Source organism: Macaca fascicularis, chromosome 7, assembly GCF_037993035.2.
Source record: "Macaca fascicularis isolate 582-1 chromosome 7, T2T-MFA8v1.1".
Lineage (NCBI taxonomy): Eukaryota > Metazoa > Chordata > Mammalia > Primates > Cercopithecidae > Macaca > Macaca fascicularis.
In genome coordinates, this window is record NC_088381.1 from 36588387 (window position 1) to 36609621 (window position 21235).

Here is a 21235-nt window from a genome sequence, read left to right on the forward strand (position 1 = left end):
ATCTTTGGAGGGGGGGCATTCTTCAGCCCTATATATCATCATAAATATTTATATTCATATTAAATTATTCTATTAAATATTGTTCTATCCATGACTAAATCAAGTTCTAGTTGTTAGCAAAAACATCATTTATTCATACAGCAGACATTTGAGTGTCACTGTACACAAAAGTTAGATTCAGTTTCTGTGAGTGATTCCAGGTCATGATGACTAGGGACATTATGTTATTTGCACAAAATCACACAGCGAGTTTGTGGCCTGTGTGATATTGCCTTAGATTACGAACTACCTACTAGGGAAAATTAATTTTCTTTCCTTTCAAAAACCACTAAAATCTTGGGCCCGCATATTTACCTTTTTGGAAAAAAGAAACTGAAGGCAGGTCATGATTAGGATAGATACATGAAAAATGAAAATGGTTACAGGTACTAGTATTCAGTCACTCACTTCTAAAATGTTTGTTGGTATCTGTGTGGGATACTCTGCTGGATCCTAGGATCCAAAAATGAATAATTCAGGTGCAATCTCTGCTTCCATGCCCCAGAGCTAAATACGCTTTCACCACACAACAAAGACCTTCCTCTTGAAGAACTTCCTTCTTCTATATTAAAGCTAAAAATATCTGAGTTCTCCATCATAGCCCACATGTAAGTGAGTTAAAAGAAGAGAACAAAAAGGGAGTGCTCAGAAGAACTGATGGAGTTGGAGTTCTTTAACCCCATTTGCCAATGAGGTAACAGACTCAGAGAGCTGATGTATCTTGCCCAAGGTCACACATATAATAAGTAGGGGAGTCAAAATTTGGATCCTGAAAGTGCAGCTCCAGTTGCTTATTTAATGCTCACATAACCCCTCAAAATGGAGACCATGACCCTCATTTTACAAGGGAGGAACCTGGGGCTTAGAGAAGGTGGACTGATAACAGAAGGCCTCACAATTACTAAGAACTAAGCTCTCTCAGGCTCTCAATCTATAATCTTTCCACTGTGCCCCGCTGCCTCTGAAGAACAAAGGCTCCTTAGGGCTTAAGTTGCTGTCCTCTCTGGTTCTCTTGGAGGTAGCTTGGATGCCTGTTTCAGACTTTCAGAGCTTGAGTGAGAAGAAGCTGGTCCATGCTGGGTTCTTTCTGTAGCAGAAGCAGCTCCAGCCATCCCTTCCTAAAGAAATGTGTGCTAGTCATGAAAAAAATGTCCCAAGTACAAATGCAGAGCTTGCACAACTTGGGAGTCTTTGGACAATGTGACTTAACCTACTGACGCTCATAATCAGGTAACTGGTCTTCAGGAGGAACTTTGATGCAAGAACTAGTCACCTAGATGAGAGAAAGCTGCCTTATATAAGTCAGAAAGCAGAGGGCTCAAATCTATGGGCTCTGGAGTCAGAAACACCCGGGTGTGAGTCCCAGCCCTGTCATTTACCAACTGGTGATGTTGGGCATCGTATTCAGCCTGACTGAGCTTTAGTTTTCTTCTCTGTGGAATAGGGATAATGATAACATCAACTCCACTGGTTTTCATAAAATTTATCAGCATAGACCTGTGGTCCCAGCTACCCAGGAGACTGAGCTGGGAGGATCAACTGAGTCCGGGAGGTCGAGGCTGCGGTGAGCCGTGATTGCGCGACCGCACTGCAGCTTGGGTAACAGAGTGAGACCATGTCTCAAATAATAATAATAATGGTCAACCTTACAGATGTTATCTCAAGAACTGAGACCCATATCAGGTTATTTGATAAAGTGCTAGGTTTGTTACTGTACTACTAACTAAAAAATATACAGCTCTTATTTTGTGTCCAGTGCTGTTCTATGTACTTTACAAATACTAATTCATTTTGTCTTCAAAATAACCCTCTGAGGTATGTACTCTTGTTGTTCCTATTTGACAGATGGAAAAACTGAAGTGCAGAGAGAGATCAATACCTCATCTAAGGCCACACTAAGTGAAGGGAGCTAGGGACTGAACCCGGGCAGATTGGCTCCACTGTCCTTGCTTATTACTATCACATGATTCCAGTTTTCACTACAAAAGGGTCATTTGTGACACACCAATAGACAATTCATGCAAACTCTTTGGGCTTATAGGCAACTTCTGCCATTCTGGCTAGCTGACTTCTAAAGTTTATCTCTTCTTCAGCATTTTAAGTGGAAAACAAGGAGAAATTTTTGACTTCCCCATTTATACCTGGATGTGAGAAATTCAGACTTCAGTGTTTCCAGCTGCTGACCTCCTGCAGACTTTGGGCAAGAAAGACACTTGTGTGTCCATGCGGCCAACACTGGCATTAACCACCTGGTTGCCAGATTAGTGAGAGTTTGTGAACAGAAATCAGGAGAGTCTGGGATTCCCACCAGCCCATCTCTTTGAACAAGCTGCAGCTGCCTCTGAGGTTGTTCTTTAGCCAGGACATGGTTGCAAAGTTCACACTTAAAAGTCCACTTAAGAGGATTTAAAAGAAACAACAACAGAAGCAGGTGGAGTAGAAGTGACCTGGTCACCTTTTGCCCCTTGCGGCTGCTCCAGCAACTGGGAAGAACAGGGCAAATCAGCAGTGTTGAACCATAAACCTCACTGTGACTTCCAGCGCTACTGTGTTGAATAGAATGCCTACCAAGGACCTGCTCCGGAGCAAAGTAACCCGCAATTGGAGAGGATATTGCTGCTGGAACTCAGAGTAAACATGTAGCAGGGAAAGGGTCTTAATTTGAGAAGTTGGAATTCACCAGCAAGAGTGATTTGGCCATTTCTTGCCAAATTGAGATCCCTTTAGTGCCTAGTCTAAGCTTGTTGCTTACGAGGTCTCAGGTTTAATGAGGTGCAGCAAGTCTTGCAGAGAATTAAAGACGAACTGACTATGATGTTGGTTTTCTCATTCTGTGAACAAAGCAGTTCAAGGACCTGCCCATCTTGGTTGCTTTGTTCAGTCTACATCCTGGGGCTATGCCTCACAAGAAATTGAGGTCATAAAAACAATGGTTGGGGGAGGGAGACTCATGGAGGCAGATCAATACAGTGTTGCCCGATTCAAAATCAGGAATATTGAGATTTGAAAAGAAAATGTTATACCATCTATTTTGATATACACCACTAAATTCAAATGACAAATATTTTAATACCGCTCCCTCACTAAAAAAAAAAAACTGCACGTCATTCTTTACAAAAAAAGAGTTTTGGAGTAATATGCTAAATGCTTTCAAGGAGGCATTGACTACTTTATTTATTTATTTATTTAGAGACAGGTCTCCCTCTGTTACCCAGGCTAGAGTTCAGTAGCACTATCATAGCTCACTGCATCCTCAGGCTTCTGGGTTCAAACAATCCTCCCACTTCAGCCTCCTGAGTAGCTGGGATAACAGATACACACCACCATGCTTCCCTAATTTTTCATTTTTTGTAGAGACAAAGTCTCACTATGTTGCCTAGGCTAGTCTCACACTCTGGGCTCAAGTGATCCTTCCTCTTCAGCCTCCCATAGTGCTGGGATTACAGGCATGAGCCACCATGTCCAGCCACTAACTACTTTATATCTACAGTTATGTATAGGGTGACTAGCCATCCCTATTTGGTTGGGACTGAGGGAAACTTATAGTGTTAAAGCCAGGATAGTCCTAGGCCAACCAAAAGTAGTCATCTGGTTATAAAGAAAGTAAACTCTAGTGACGTAGAAGGAGTGAGATCATGGTGATGTAATAATATATTGACTTTTCTGATTACATTAAAGTTGTTCAACTATAGTTGTTAATATTACAAATAAAGTCAAATTATATCATCCATTTCTGACACCTCCTCTAAATCAACCATTTGTAATAAAATTGCCAGCTTTAGTTTTAGAGAATCTTTCATTAACTCACAATTATTCTCTTATGTCAGGATCATGTCAGTTCATAGAATGGCAGGCAAAATATCATGTTACTAACAAGAGCAAGAAAATTAGGCCATTTATCCCATTGCAAACCAAGGTCTTTTCACAGAAATCATAATCTATTTTTAAAGCTAAATTTAAACTTTTGAAAAACACTATTTCTTTTCCTCAAGGTTACTGAATTTCATCTGTTCATAAAAAGAACTATTTGGATTTCGTGGGCTTCCATCCCATTACACAGACACACACACATTTGTGCAGACTTTTGAAACCTTTTTTGAAGAGAACTTGTTTAAACAGATTTAACCTGTGATATATTAGAAAGAGCATGGGCTTTGGAATCAGACTAATTTGACAGAGGAAATGCCAAATTCTGCCTGGAATTCCTCCTCTAAAGAAAAGAGTTCTAACCTTTTTATTGCCCAGTCTGGTCTTGAACTCCTGGGCTCACCATAACCTAAATTATTTGTAATATACTCCAAAATATTTGCTTACAGTGGACATCAGTGAAAATACTAGAGATCTCATTATAAAAATGTTTACATTTTTGTCTCTTTTTAAAAAACTGTATCCTTGAGTAGCATCTATTGTTTAATTTGACTTTTATCATAGGAATTTAAGCTTGCAAAAAGTTCATGAACAAACAGCCAACCCCTTTGTTACTGTGCACTAAAACAGGAACTGATTGCTAAAGATTAAATATTGCTAACAGTTCTCAACTTTACAAATTAAAAGCTTGGAGGCTCTTAAAAGACACTTATTCTCCTCTTGCCCTGCTAGAAAAGCAATGTCTTCTGCAAAGTTGTTCACCCTCGTGATTAGGATGACTTTAGAGATGATGTCACCAAGCGAAACTAGCACCAAAGCAAATTAATACAGATTTTTCTCTCTAATCTTAACTATGCAAAGTTCTGGGGAGTTGTAAGGAACCGTGACAAACTATTTTCTGGATAACTGAGAAATAACTGAATTACATTTTTTATCTTAACTCTTCATATTGAATTTAAAGTCTAACATGCATTTTTATTTTAGTATTCTAATTTGCCCCAAATGTTACTGAGTTGGCCTTTGATTCCATATCTTATATTACCTTTGGCCTACATGTATGATAATTATAAACACTTTTTGTCAAGTAGCGTAGTTGTAGGAAGTGGACTTTTGGCTGAAAGCAGGTGTACTGACTGCAGGTCAGTCCAGTGGAGTTTAAGTGGCTCTTTAAAATTTTTCTTAAATAATATTTTTGTTGTGATTTGGAACTTTGAGGGAAAGAAATGTATATTTACTGAGTGACTATATAATTCAAGCACACTGGTAGGTTTTCCACTGGGAGGTATCTTAATCACACACCAGCCTGAGTGACACCAACCATCAATTCCATTCTTTAATGAGAAATCTGAGTCAGAAGTAGACATTCCCCTCTGTCAGATTTGATTTCAAAGTCTATGCTCTTTCCAATGGTCCACAGGGCAAACATGTTTCAACTTGTTTGGTCCGTAATAGGTTGCAAAATCTACGGGGTTGGGGGGTTGGCGGGGGAATGTGTGGCTTCTTATATGGAAAATCTCTTACAAGAACTATAAAAGTTTACAATGTTGTTAGCCTCAGTTTTAGTTTTAAGATCTTTTATTGGCCGGGCGCGGTGGCTCAAGCCTGTAATCCCAGCACTTTGGGAGGCCGAGACGGGCGGATCACGAGGTCGGGAGATCGAGACCATCCTGGCTAACACGGTGAAACCCCGTCTCTACTAAAAAAATACAAAAAACTAGCCGGGCGAGGTGGCGGGCGCCTGTAGTCCCAGCTACTCGGGAGGCTGAGGCAGGAGAATGGCGGGAACCCGGGAGGCGGAGCTTGCAGTGAGCTGAGATCCGGCCACTGCACTCCAGCCTGGGCGACAGAGCGAGACTCCATCTCAAAAAAAAAAAAAAAAAAAAAAAAAAAAGATCTTTTATTGTGTATTCAAAAGGTGAGTACCACAAAGATGTCTAAAACTTAAAGTTTGCAAATCCAAGTTCTCTGTCTTCTCCATTGAATCTATTTTTATTCTTTTAGCCAAGGCTCAATTACAGGGATGGGAACACATGGACAAACTGAAATGTTATCTCTGCTCAGTGACAGACATTTCATATCACACCAACCCCCAAGGGAGCAATTGAAATTTTTATTACAGATGGAAAAACTAAGGCGAATGATGCCTGATGTCACATCCAAGCTGTCTGATGCCAAAGCTCATCTTTCAAGTATAATGGGTTCCAATACCCATCATACAAGGTAGAAACTTGGAAATCAATCTAGAATTATTCTTCTTCCTTTCTTCTCACATCTACTTGTTCACTAAGTCACATTAATTCTGACCCTCAAACAGCTTGCTCCATCCCCACTGCTATTGCTTTCATTTGAGTCCTCGTGATTTCTCACCTGGTCTTGAGCAAGAGCCTCCTAACTAAAACTCTTGACTGTCTCTCATCCCCCCACCCCATCACATACACCCCATAATATACTATACTGCTGCCAGAATGAACTTTCTAAGCTCCAACCTGATTATATCCCTTGTTTAACATCTCTCAATAGGCTGAGGGAGTGGCTTGTGCCTGTTATCCCAGCACTTTGGGAGGTCAAGGGAGGATCGCTTGAGCCCGGGAGTTCAAGACCAGACTGGGCAATATAGTGAGACCTTATTTCTACAAAAACTTTTTTAAAAATTAGCTGGGTGTGGTGGTGTGAGCTTGTAGCCCCAGCTACACCAACGGCTGATACGGGAGGATTGCTTGAGCCCAGTAGGTTGAGGCTATGGTGAGCTGGATGACAGAGCCAGAGCCCGTCTCAAAAAAATAAAAATAAAATATTTCAATAGTTCACCATTCTCTGCTATTTGAAGTCCAAACTCTTTATCAAAAAAGGCTCTTCATTATCTCACCCCTAGAGTCTTTTCATTTTCTCAACTACTCCCTCACGCAACCCCACCAAACCCCTTATAGTTCTTGATTCAGCTACCCAGATATGTCTTAAACCCCTGCAATGTGCCAGGCACGGCACTAGGCGTGAGGATACAGCAAGGAACATAGCAGAGATAGTCCTTGGCTCCATGACGTTATGAGTCTGAAACACACATTAGTAAGTCATTATCTCTGTGATGAATGCCACAAAATGGTAAGTGCAAGGGCACATGGCAACCAAATGTGTCAGGGAAAGTGTGACATTGAACCTGAGATGTGGAGAATGCCATGAGTTGGTCCAATCCAACAAAGATGACAGGAAAACTCTAAGTAGATAAGCAGTACTCCTTCTGTGCATGCACAATACCTTTGACATACCTTCATGCAAATTCCTACGGTGCATTTGGCTGTTTATCTCTGCCACCCCCACAACACTGAAGATTTGATATGCACAGGGATAGTGCACTGGTCACAGTTTATAACCTAATCAGCTACCATGTCTGGCACATCTGAGTGTTCCAGTGTCTGTTGGTGATGGTGGTGATCACACTAGGCATCTTTTATGTGATATTACTATGACATATTGATAAATTTTACAACAATACCCCCAAATAGGTAATATACTTATTTTTTACAGATACAGAAACTGAGGGCTAGAGAGGCTAAACATGTTTCCAAAATTAAACAACTTGCCAATTGATGTGGACTCAAATTCAAGTCTAGAGCTAGTTAATTCTGCAGCCTTTCTATTCCACTGCAGCACATTGCAGCTAACAAGGCACATGGTGACAATAATCAAGCTTTGCAGGATGCTTTTCCTGCTTAAGACCAGGAAATTGCCTACCATTGTGTTAAAAATTTGGCTCTCCATGCCACTTGGGAGTTCAATGAGTGTCATCATATTCTCAAGGTATATGAGTCCATTCTCACACTACTATAAAGAAATACCCAAGACTGGGTAATTTATAAAGGAAAGAGGCTTAATTGACTCACAGTTCTGCATGGCTGGGGAGGCCTCAGGAAATTTACAATCATGGCAGAATGGGAAACAGGCACATCTTACATGGTGGCAGGCAAGAGAGAGGAGTGGAAACCACCAATTACAAAACCATCAGATCTTGTAAGAACTCACTATCACGAGAAGAGCATGGGAGGAGACCACTCCCATGATCCAATCACTTCCCTCTAAGTCCCTCACTTGACACATGGGGATTACAATTTGAGGTGAGATTTGGGTGGGGACACAGAGCCAAACCATATCACAAGGGTATTTTCATCTCTGGATGTATGGGAAAACTCCAGTTTCTTGACCTATAAGACTAGGACAAGATCAAGGTAAGTAAACCAAGTATTCTCCAAGTAGTAGCTGTTCTTTACCAAAAACCCACTTCAATTGTCAACAGCTCCTTTGTCAAACTTTGTGTTAAATGCTTGTGTTAAAATGCTACAGAGAACAGTTTAAAATAATACAGCTCAAGAAAAGGCCATTGCACTTTGTCCCAGATAATCTGTAAAGGAGCAGTCAGGACAGTGGTGTGGATATGAATCAAACCGCAAAATGCTAAGGAGTGAGAAGATGGTGGGCAAGTTGAAGAAACAGGGAATATGTGTGGCAGCAATGGGGATCCTGGTAGGAAACAACAGAGAAGCTAAACTATTTGTTACAGTTCAAGATGCCTGAATGTGTTGAAGACCACAGGAAAGGAGCTAGCAGAGAAGGAGACATACAAGATACAAGAAAGGCAAGTCTCAGAAGAGGTAGGAGGTAAGATCTCAGGAGAGGTGAGTAGGTGTGGGCTCAAAAATACAGGGGGAGGAACTAGCCTTGGCATGATGAATGACACACTTACCCATAAATGGGACAAAAGGAAGAAACAAGAGACTTATCATGGAAAGGTTTTGAGAGAGAGGAAATAGGAATCCCCAACATTAACACAGGATTCCAGTTTTTCTCAATTTCTTTATTAAAGATTGCATGAAAGACTTTAGTAACTGCAAAGTCATAAGTCCTAAGAAGTGGATTTGGGGGTACGATTTTGGGCGAAGAGATAAAGTAGTAAATTCTATGAAGCTGCTAGTGGCCATGACTAGAATGCAAAAACATTCTATGTTACACAGAAAAAAGAACTAGATTGGATATGCTGTGGATCAGGGGCATTTGAAAGGAGAGATGGCTACATTAGAGGGAGAATGGGTAGAAATACATAAGTTTTCTGTTTATGTCCATTGGGCCTAGGCTACATAAATATGGAATTTTTCTTCCTTCCTCCAGTACATTGCTGTGAGATGATCACAATAAAAGCAGTTTGAAAACTATACAGAACCTTGGGTTGTTATGAAATAGATGAGTGAGTAGATAGAGGGATGCATGAATAGATGGATAAATAGAAGGGTGGAGAGATGGGTAGAAAGGCAAATACAATACTGAGATAGAGAAGAAAGAATAAAAACGTATTTTATTGATATTTTTCAGATTTGACTCCTGAATGAAAGACTATCACTGCTGCATCATTAAGTAGGTGAGGAAAGTGGAAAGTACTTTAGTCTTTTCTGTGACTTTCTAGTGTGGCCAATAGCAGGAAAGAGAATTAGAGAATGGCAAGGGGAGCTTTATCTGAAAGCATGTACTTAGAGGAAGCTAAGAACAGAAGTTACAGTGCAAATAGTGAGGGAGAAGAACTAAAGGCTTTTTAAATCCCACAGTTGAATTAGGTAGCCTTGGCCATTACAGACCATAGAAAGGGAATTGGCACAAAAACTATGAGTAACTTCCATGAGAGACTGTAAAGGCTCCTCTTGAAGTAAAATACAAAAGCATCATTGGCAGGGCGCAGCGGTTCACGCCTGTAATCCCAATACTTTCGGAGGCTGAGGCGGGTGGATCATGATGCCAGGAGATCAAGACCATCCTGGCCAACATGGTGAAACCCCATCTCTACTAAAAATACAAAAAATTAGCCGGGTGTGGCAGTGCATGCCTGTAGTCTCAGCTACTCGGGAGGCTGAGGCAGGAGAATTGCTTGAACCCAGGAGGCAGAGGCTGCAGTGAGCTGAGATCGCGCCACTGCATGCGAGACTCCATCTCAAAAAAAAAAAAAAAAAAAGCATCATTTAGGTTTAGCAGGACTTGACATTAAGTTGAAATTAGAGAGATGGCACCAAATTAGCCTAAGGGTTTAGTGTTTCTAACTTCTTGTTCCAGATGTTATTGACTTAAGTTTGTAATGGCTCTGTAGATTAACAATTACATGTCTGTCTTGCTGTTTTACTCTTTAAATTTGTATTTCTATTTTTATGGGGAATTTTATTTTTTTTTTAAGAAATCCTAGTTCAGTGTGAATGTTTGAACTATTTCTTATTTGTCAAAGTGGAAGAATTTTATTTTCAGGAGAGCAAAGTTGTTCTTATTTAGGATAATTAGAAAAAAGGGGAAAATTGTGAGATAAAGTCAGTGATGAAGAAGGAAAGAATATTTTTCATGATAAAGTCTTACAAAATATCTATATGCTTATAATACCCAAATTAACAATGACAGCCTACCTTGCACCTCAGTTTGGATTTAAATATCCAGTTGCCTCATTTGGTTGTCTTACACACTTCTCAAATTTAGTATATCCAATACTGAACTCCCGATCTGCTCTTCCAAACCTGCTCTTTCTGCAGCTTCCCCCCTTTCTATAAATAGCACTTTACTCTTTTAGCTTTTCAGGCCAAAAATTATAGAGCAATCCTGGACCTCATACTTTGCTCCATGTTCCTCATCTGATCCATCAAAGCTTGTCCCCTCTCTTTTTAAACATGTATCTCAGCAGGGTGCAGTGACTCACACCTGTAATTCCAGAACTTTGTGGGGCCAAGGTGGGTGGATGGCTTGAGCTCGAGTTCAAAACCAGCTTGGGCAATATGGCAAAACCCCATCACTACAAAAAATACAAAAATTAGCCAGGCATGGTGGCACACACCTGTAGTTCCAGCTACTTGGGAGGCTGAGGTAGGAGGATCAATTGGGCCCTGGGAGGTCGAGGCTTCAGTAAGCTGTGATTGTGCCATTGGATTCCAGCCTGGGTGACAGAGAGAGGAGACCTTGTCTCAAAAAAAAAAAAAAAAAAAATAGGCTAGGTGCGGTGGCTCATACCTGTAATCCCAGTACTTTGAGAGGCCAAGGCTGGCAGATCTCTTGAGGGCAGGAGTTTGGGACCCAGCCTGGCCAACATGGTAAAACCCCATCTACTAAAATACAAAAATTATCAATACAACAGTCAGAGTAAAACTTTTGGAGAATAAGCCATATCATGTCACTTGGCTGTTTATAATCTTCCCTTGGCTTCCCATTTTCCTTAAACTAAAAGCTTTACCATGGCCTACAAGGACTTAGGGCCTGGCATTGGTACTTGTTCTCTTTGCCTGGAATATTCTTCACCTTGGCCTCCCCAGAGCCACATGGCTCCTTCCTCATTCCTCTTCAAGTCTTTATTCAAATTTCAGCTTCCCAGTGAGATCTTCCTTGGTTACGCTATCTAAATTGCAAACTTCCCTAAATTCCAGTTTCCACTCCCTGGCACTCTCTGCCCCCTTCACCTGATTTGTGTTTCTGCATAGCACTTACTACCATCTGACATTCATATTTTATTTATTTACCTTGGTTACTGTTTGTCTAGTCCCACCAGATTTATAAGCCACCTAAGAGCTGGATTTTTTTCTCTTTTGTTCATTGCTGTATTCCTTGAACAAGGCCTGAAGAGTAAGCAGCAGGCATTCAATAGGTCTTTGTGGGAGGAAAGAAGGAAGAAAGAGAGGAAAAAAGAAAGGAAGAAAAGGCGGGCAGGCAGGCAGGAAGGGCTTTTAAATGTATTCCAATAATATCTCTGGAGTGATAAATATAAGAACAATTGTTGAAGGGTGAACTTAATAATTCCTGAACATTAAATTCAGAAAAGCTTAGGGCATTAAGAGAAGTATGAGACTCAAGCAAAAAGACTGCTTAGTATGCATACCTGTGAATACACACACACACAGACACACACACACACAATGAATTTACAAGTCTTCTACTGAAACTGAAAAGAAATTCTATAGAACAAGAAATGATCACTGGAAACCAATGATACAATTTCATTATTACTAGTTGAAAAATGTAAGACGTCATTGAGATTGCCTTTGTTGAAGGTGTCGTATCTCTTCTTTTAGTTTAGTGAATACGTGACTATTTAGTGGGCTTTTATAGAGGTGCTTTCTCTCTTGGCTCTCTAGTCATATTTTTCCCCATAAGTCCCAAGATTTTTAATTCTTAATTTCAAAATTTTCTTACAATAGCAGTTATCAACAACCAGGCTCGTAAACTGTAGTGGGAGAACTGTATTCTGTTCTAAGCCTAAAAATAAATGTCATCTGAATTATCCAATGCTGGCACTTACGAGTCTGCCTTTCGTACAACTTCTAATGAGAGTTCATGCTGGGCAGGACTTCATCTCTTCTCAACCCACAAGAGAACAAATGATGCCACTATTATTTCCTTCTAATAGCCCTAAAAATGTAAAATAATAGCAAATCAAATTCAAAGAAAGCAACAGGAAGGAATTAATAAAGAAAAGTGACAATTTATGAACTAGAAAAGACATACACAATCTAGAAGATTAACAAACAACAAGAGTTGGTTGTTTGAAAAGGTTAATAAAATTGACAAGCCACAGCTGAGACTGATCAAGAAAAAGAAAGGCACAAATAAGTAATATGAGGAATGAAAAAAAGGGACATATGGCCAGGTGTGGTGGCTCATGCCTGTAGTCCCAGCACTTTGGGAGGCTGATGTGGGTGGATCGCTTGAGTTCAGGAGTTCAAGACCAGCCTGCCCAAAATGGCAAAACCTTGTCTCTACTAAAAATACAAAAATTAGCCAGTCATGGTTGCGGGTGCCTGTAAGCCCAGCTATTCAAGAGGCTGAGGCAGAAGAATTGCTTGAACCCAGGAGGTGGAGGTTGCAGTGAGCCAAGATTGTGCCACTGCACTCCAGCCTGGGAGACAGAGTGAGACTTAAAAAAAAAAAAAAAAAAAGATTAACAGAGAATGAGGATATTATAAACTACTTTCTGACTATATGTTTTAATGATTTACATTAAATGGAGACATTCTTGGAAAAGTTTGACTCAAAAATAAATAGAAAAGTTGATTGGTCATAAAATCATAAATTGAACTAATAGTTTTTAAAAAAAATCATCCAATATTGGGAGGCTGAGGCAGGAGAATTGCCTGAACTTAGGAGGCAGATGTTGAAGTGAGCAGAGATTGCCCCACTGTACTCCAGCCTGGGCGACAGAGTGAGGCTCCACCTCAAAAAAAAAAAAATCATCCAATAAATAAAACATTAGTATCTGAATCAAGTTCTAATAAACATAAAACACAGTTATTTTTTACACAAGCCTCCAGAGAATAGGAAAAGTGAGGACACCCCCAGCTCATAAGAAACTAGTATAAGTTAGATTCTAAAACCTCACAAGGACCAGGTAAGTCATAGGCCAATTTCACACATGAATGGCAATGCAAAAAATCCTTAAAAAACTATTTGAGAGCAAAATCCAATAATAATTGAAGAGGATAATAATATATTATGATCAAGTGGGGATTATACCAGTATATAAGCTTAACATTTAATAATTAAAGTAATTTTTAGTAAACCAGAATTAGAAGTGAAATTCCTTAATCTGAAAAGGAATATGTATTAAAATCTTACAGCAAATAAAATACTTAATTGTAAAATATTAAAAGCATTCCTTTTAAGATCAAGAACTAGATGAGGATGCTTACTATGACTATTTTCATTCAACTTTGTTCTGGAGGTCCTAGACAATATAGCACAAAAAAAGAAATAGGAGTTATAAGAATTGAAAAGGAAGAAATGAATCTGTCTTTATTCATGTATAACATGGTTGTATAAACAGAAATTTTTAAAAATCTACAGATAAATTATTAGAATTAACATGAATTTGGGGTGTTTCTAGATCCAAAATCAATGTGTAAAAATCAACTGAGAGATATTAATAAAGATTTACATGTTTGGAGGAACATGCCAATTCAATAAAGTTGCTAATTTGTCCCAAATTTACTTATAGATTTAATGGAATCACAGTTCAAATCTCAATAGTTTGTTTTGGAGTAATTCAAGATGATCGTAAAATTCATGTGGAAATGCAAAACGCTTCTAAAACCTGAGACATTTTTGAAAAAGAAATCTTGGGGGGTCTTGCTATACCAGATTCCAAGACATTATAAAGCTATGACAATCAAGATATTGTGGAATTGGTGCAGAAATAAACAAGTAGACCACTTGAACAAAATGGAAAGCCCTAAAACAGACTCTTATATATATAAACACTTGGTATTTGACAAAGGTAGCAAAGCAGAGTAGTGGGAAAAGCACACATTTTTCAATTAATGATGCTAGAAAAATTGGGAATCACTTGGGAGAAACTGAAATTAAACCCCTATCTCATATAATATGCAAATAATAATTGTGGATGGATTTTAAAACTAAATGTAAAAAAACAGAGCTATAAAGATTTTAGAATATAGGAAAATATTTATGAGAAGGATTTCTTAAGATAGTAAAAAAATACTAATCTTAAATTAAAAATTGATAAATTTTACATCTAAACTATGTTTACCAAAGACAGCATTTGAAAAGCGGAAAGACAATTTTTGCCATAGAATGGGTGAAGCTAATAGCCAACACATATAATTAATGAGGGCCTAGTGTTCAGAATATATTTTTTAAAATCTGACACACCAGTAGAAAGATAATTCAAGAAAAAATCTGGCAAAAGACTTGGGCAGGCCGGGCGCGGTGGCTCAAGCCTGTAATCCCAGCACTTTGGGAGGCCGAGACGGGCGGATCACAAGGTCAGGAGATCGAGACCAGCCTGGCTAATACGGTGAAACCCCGTCTCTACTAAAAAATACAAAAAACTAGCCGGGCGAGGTGGCGGGCACCTGTAGTCCCAGCTACTCGGGAGGCTGAGGCAGGAGAATGGCATAGACCCGGGAGGCGGAGCTTGCAGTGAGCTGAGATGCGGCCACCGCACTCCAGCCTGGGTGACAGAGCGAGACTCCGTCTCAAAAAAAAAAAAAGACTTGGGCAGGGACCTTATATAAGGGGAAATCCAAATGGTTAATAAACACATGAAAGTGTAAGCAATCTCAGTTGTCAAGGAAATGCAAATTGTATGCCACTGTGACAAACCACTCTCTTCCTACTGGCACAAGTAAACAATTCAGACAATACCAAGTATTGATGAGGGTGCAGAGCACAGAACTCTTATCCCTGCTGGTGAGAGTATAAACTGGAAGCAGTACATTTTGGAAGGAGATCAGCATCATCTCATAAAGTTGGAGATATGCAGAGTCTTTGATCCAGCAACTCCACTCCTGAGTTCATACCCTTTAGAATCATGGACTTATGTACAGCAAGATACGTATTCAAGACTTCATAGCAGCATCGTTTTTAATAGCCCACACTGGAACAACTCCATATTAGTTAAGGTGAAGCTGGCTGATTCATTTGATGTGATAAAATCGTTTATTTCCCACTCCTATATCAGGCCAATGTGGATGCTCCCAATCAGGGTGTTATCCTGGGCAACCCTCATCCTACTGGTGATTCGGGAACCCAGATTTTTTTGTATCCTGTGGCTTTCCAGTCTTCTACACGTGGTTTCCAAGGTCACCCAGAAGTCACCTCTAGTCTGCACGCGGGGGAGGGGGTGGGGAAGATCATGGAAAATCATACGTGGGAGGTGTGTGTGGGCAGGCCAGACCCCATTGTCATACCTTACTGAAAGAAGGCTGGCAAAGCCATCCAGATGTGCCCAGGAACAAGAGGTGCCTGGCAGAACACAGGAATGGTGATTCTCTATTAATCTCTGGCACAAGCCAAAATGCCCAGAAACAAAAGAATAGATACATTGTGATACATTTGTACATTGGGATGTGATTTGGCAATGCAAGTGAACAAACTACACCTACACCCAACAAGGATGAATGTAACAAAAATAATGTTGAGAAGAAGCTAGACTTGAAAGAAGACTGTGGCTACATTTCTGTCTACATGTACATAAATATACACAACTCAAAAACAGACAAAACTAAGCTATGTTGTTTAGAGAAGCACACAGAGATCACAAAAGAATAGGGAAAAACAAGGGAATTGTTAGAATTAAAGTTGGGATAGTACCTCTGGGGGACGCAGGATTTGTGGTTGGGAAGGATACACTGGGGGGCTGGCAGTGTCCTAGTTCTTGACTTGATGATGGCAGCTGTTGGGGTGTTTATACACTTTTCCTCACACATATTTTGCATCCACACACAAAAATTCAAAATGCCAAATGTGTTTTTGACCTTCACATAAGAAGCCCTGCTATTTGGTACAGAGAAAAGCAGTTTCCCTGTAGCTGGAATACCATTGCCCCTTGGAAAACCAAGCTTTCTTCTATTCCCTACTAGAAACTGAGTGCCCTCCAGACCTAATTTTCCCTGATTTACCATGTTGAAGGGGAAGAAAAATCTGTGCTCCCATTTGGCATAATTGCCAAACACCCCGTTTTGTTCCTGTAGGTCCCTCTGTCAATGCTATTATCTGCTGTTGTCTTCCATAATTACTACCTCCTTCCCGAATTGATGAATGGTTTCTGCCATCATCTAGTTTTGCAGTTAACGAAATGCCATTTTGCTACCTGCGTTACTACTTCTCTCATGATCTCTTTATCTTTGTTTCCTATAGTAACTTGTAAATTCCAGTGACTCATATCTCTCTTGTTCCAGACACTTAACTTTCAAATCTGTATTTTCCACTCTCCAGTGAACAATTTGTTTTACATTCTATTGCATCTCCCTTTCATCATCCTTGAATTCTACAGCTGGGAAAAGCCTCCGTCCTGTTACCCAGCCCTGAACACCTTTGTTTTTCCATTTCACAGACTCAGGAATCCGTTCTTGGGTAGCGACTCAAACACTCAGCTTTTGAAGGTAGATAATTTGAAGTATTCCCATGTCCCCTCGCATAAAAGGCATTTGTACTGGTGTCCTTCAGCAGAAATTTCTCTCTGCCTCCTACTGAGATATCCAAAGGGCTGGTTGGCTTCCAGCCCTGGGTCCCAGAAATGGTGGCATTTCAGTGGCAAGGCTCCCACTACCTCTTGATTGTGAAATGGATTGGAATAAAATGTGCAATATGAACGGGAGTAACGTGGGGATAAGCAGCTTCGATTCTCCTTGGCTGCCTCCTGAAACGTTGGCTGCATCTTCCAGGTTACCTGTCAGACATTGGAGACCCTAAGCCTCCAAGTTCTAGAAGAGCAGAACTTGGACAGTCTTTTCTCTCTCTCTTTCTTATTACAGGAGCAACTGCTTTTAGTCACCCCCGGAGGAATACCTATTTGTGACAGTAGTCTGGGAGAGAAATGTTTTCAGGGTATTTTTCTTTTTCTTGTTTCTTTTTTCCTCTCCCTGAGTCAACTTAAGAAAGTCTGAGAGCTAGTTTTCAGACTGTTTAGGGTTTAACACCTGTTATGTTGGTACAACTTGTAGGCACACCCTCTGATCAAATTACCTCTTTAGAGAAAAAGAGTCCAGCTGTAGAACTAACACTCATAAAACTAATGAGTAAATAAATGAGCAGACCCAAAAGTTGTGAAGCAATCCAGAACTCGCCAAATCAAATACAGTTTCTTATTTGTCAGTTTCCAGTGGTTTGACTTGAGGCTTGGCTATCAGTTATTTTATTGAGTCTTTCCTGCAGACTAAAGCTCTCCATTCAGGACAGATGTTTTTAAATAAAGGTTGTTCTGGGGAGGAGACTCAGGTTGCACCTAAGTGGGATTTTATGCAGAGCTTCCCTCACAGCTGCCTTCCTTCCCCTCCCCTTTCTATTGTAAACTACCTTAGACAAGCCTATGGTAAAGAATGTACAGCTATTTTGATTTTTAAATAAGTCTTTTTTTAAATGGCACTTACTACTTTCAAAAACAGATCAGCAAAACTAACGTAATAGGTGACAAAAACCTAATCAATCTAGAATGATTCAGTTTATCACTTTGGGCCTTTAAAAGATGATTTAAAATGTAAGGGTTGTTAAAATAAAAAAAAAAAAAAAAGCAAGATATTAAAAACTGTGCCAACTAAAAAAAAACTATTTTGTTGTACTTACATATCTCAGGCATTAAAATGATATTATTTTAATGCTTATCATGACAGCATCCTTAGGGGTAACTGGAAAAACAACTTATTTTTAGGTAGGCCTATAGAAATGTTTCCCACAGAAAAACGTTAAAATTTCCAACTGATAAAATGTATTGATCACATAAAGGCTCATCAATCCTATCAGATACTTGGTATTTTAACAGTGTTCTGAACCCTGAATGATTGCTTGGAGGCAAAGTAATTAGAAAATAATTGCATAAGATTCACAATATCCATATTTTGCATATTTATTTCCCATATTAGAGGGTTTTCTTTCAAAGAACTTTTCCCTACCTCAACTAGATAATTTTTAAAATGTGTTTTCTTTATAAAAGAGGATAAATAGGATTACTTAAATCATCTTTCATAAATTAGCTACAGTCAGGAAATGATAAATTAAGGCTACTAGCCACCATGCTCTCAAATTAGGCATGCATGCACACAGGCACACATTAACTGACACGTTAGCAATTTCCACCTTAAATTGTCAGGATTGTCCTGGTTAATCACACATACTGAATAATAGCATAAAGTGCTTTGGGTTGCAGTCACTTACTTTGTAATAATGGTTGATGCCTCATACAAATAATGCTTTTTAGGAAGCCTCACAATTTAACAGGGAAAAAGGTTGAAGGAGGAATGTTTACTTTTCCCCCTATGTTTGATACACCCCCCCTCTCCTCAAAGTATCTCCTCTGATCAAAATTTTAAACGGGTCCTAAAATACAATACATCATAAAATAAAATTTAATATCAGTAGGGCATTTGTGGACTGGGGAAGGGAATGTGTGGGTGGGGAAGTAGGTGGGGGAGGGGAAGGAGTTTAACAGCAGATCTTCCTTCAAAGAAATAAGGCAGGTTAGTGTCTTTTTCATGCTTACCCAGAGCAGCCAGCTTCTGCTCATCGGCACCCCCAGAACACACAGAATCTCTCCTCCCTGATCCCAACACTGGCCAGTGTACTCGTTTTCCCCAGCCTGTGTGTTAGTGCAACCAGCTCGGGGTTGTGCCCTAAATACTGGAAAGTCACAAATCACTGGTTCAAATAGACCCGCTCCTTCAAAGGAAAGAATGGGGAGTGGTGAGGGAAGAAGGAGGAGAGATGTTTAAAGTGATTTACGACCCCCTTGGGTGATGGGTTTGGCACCTGGGCCATTATGCTTCGACAAGGACTGGCAAGTAACAAGAGACATTGAAATGTATGAGGGGCTGATTAGGATGGTTCAATCTTCCCTGGATTAGTCAGGCATTTGATATAAATAAGTAAACACCCAAATCACCTCCATCACAGCCCAAAATGTCTTTCTCTCACTCTCTCTTTTTTTCAAAGAGTGAAAGGGACTAGAGATTAGAAAAAGAGGTCTTGTGTATTCAAAGTGCTAATTCAGAACTTCTTTCTCTAATGCACTCATGAAACATTTTAATTGTCTGACTTTGCATTCAAAAGCCTTGTTTGCAACTCCTAATTGCAGGCTGCTTTGAACAAATAATTGAAATGCATGACTTGTGGGGCCTGCTTAAACAATTATAATGTGCTTTGCCGCTAGGTGCCGGTCCCCCTCCCAGCCCCATTCCTTTTGCATAATGACAAGCAGCCAGCTTGATATTTGCAGCCAAGTTAAAACCTTGCTAATTTGCTGTGCTGCAATCTGGGGCTGTGGCAGTGGTCATACCTGCATTAGTGCTTGCAACAGCAAAAATGGCTCTAATAGTTCAACTGAATGTTAAGAAGACCTTTTCATTTTCTGCTGAGAGAATCCCACTGGGGTTTTGTTTTCAAAATACAAATCTTTCATGTGCCTGTTAGTTTTGTATCTACACACAATTTATGAAGCTATTTCCCAGAAAATTCTCCCCAACCTGATTTTAACAGAGTCCTCAACAAACAGGTTCCTTCCTTTCAGGGGGCTCAGGTTTAGAAACGAAACAAAAGTGTCCAGATCCTGGGAATGCCCCATCACTGGCCACAGCGGGCGGCTGAGGACCACACACAGGGATGCTGCCTCTGAAAAGGACTCTTGCTTTTAGAATCTAGAACACGGTGCCAGATGTGCCTTCATTCTAGCCTCCTTGTCAGGACTCAGAGGCTTGAGGAAACTAAGATTGCACGCATTCATGTTTTGAACATTTAAGTTTTCTTTTTTTAATTGCAGTAAAATACACACAACCTAAAACTTACCATTTTAAACAGCTTTAAGTGTATAGTTCAATGGCATTAAGTGCATTCACACAGTTGTGCTACCATCACCAGTGTCCATCCATACATCTCTTTTCATTAACTGAAACTCCATAACCATTAAGCCATAACTCCCTATTCCCCGCTTCCGTCAGCCCCTGGCAACCACCATTCTACTTTATGTCTCTATAAATTTGACTACTCTAGATGGACTGTTTTTTAAAAAGATCAATCTTACATGTTTTAGGATGAAAAGGATAAACATTTTACTCTAAGAATAAATTATGCCTTTACTGCAATCATCTAGTTCAGTAATTCACAATGCTCCCGTTATTTTGCTTATTTCTATTTGGGGTTGGCGGGGGGCATTTAGCAGATTGAAAAAAAGTAGATTTTAAAATTCACTGTTTTGAGGTCCCCATTCTGATCATAAAGACAGCACTAAAGATGACTTCCATGCCCCCCAGGTACCTCCCAGATGCTCTCAGTGGTCTTGGCAGGGTGGCCACAGGAGGGAGCCTCCGGTGGTCTAGGAACTGTGTTTCATATATTACTGGTTCTAAGAGCTCACAATGACCCATCAGATAGGTATTGTCTCTTTTTTTACAGATGAGAAGATGAAGCTCAGAAAAGCTGGGTAATTTGCCCAAAGTCACACAGCTCCTCTATGGGGAGATTGGGATTCAAGCTGGGTCAGTGGGACTTCAAAGCTCTTTTGAAGACACTGAGCTGCACAGCAGGAAGGATCCACAGGAAGTGGTACTTCAAAGACACTCGTTGTTTGGCAGGGATAGTGGGGATTAACACCAGCTTGTCCCAAGACACAGGTGTAACACGTGTGGGGGGGCTGAGGGAGGGGAATTTCTACTCATTGTTATGAATACTCCACATCCCACCTAGACACCCAGCAGGTGGTATTAGAACCCTCATTAAGAACTCTGACCCAGTGTTTCTTGGTTTTATTAATCTCCAGAGAAGAGCCCAAAGATTCTCTTCGTAACCCACTTTTGAGCTAAGAAAGCCATTCATCCCAATAACAACA

General features: G+C 40.0%; 1 long non-coding RNA gene across 2 annotated transcripts in view; it reads right to left on the reverse strand.

Annotated features, from left to right (window-relative positions):
• LOC135971816 (uncharacterized) overlaps nucleotides 1-19008 on the reverse strand; it is a 221288-nt gene extending 202280 nt beyond the window's left edge. For both annotated transcript variants that reach the window (XR_012415005.1, XR_010588086.2), the window contains exon 1: nucleotides 18899-19008. This is a non-coding gene — a long non-coding RNA (uncharacterized lncRNA). The remainder of the gene's footprint in view (nucleotides 1-18898) is intronic.
• Nucleotides 19009-21235: the final 2227 nt, after the last annotated feature.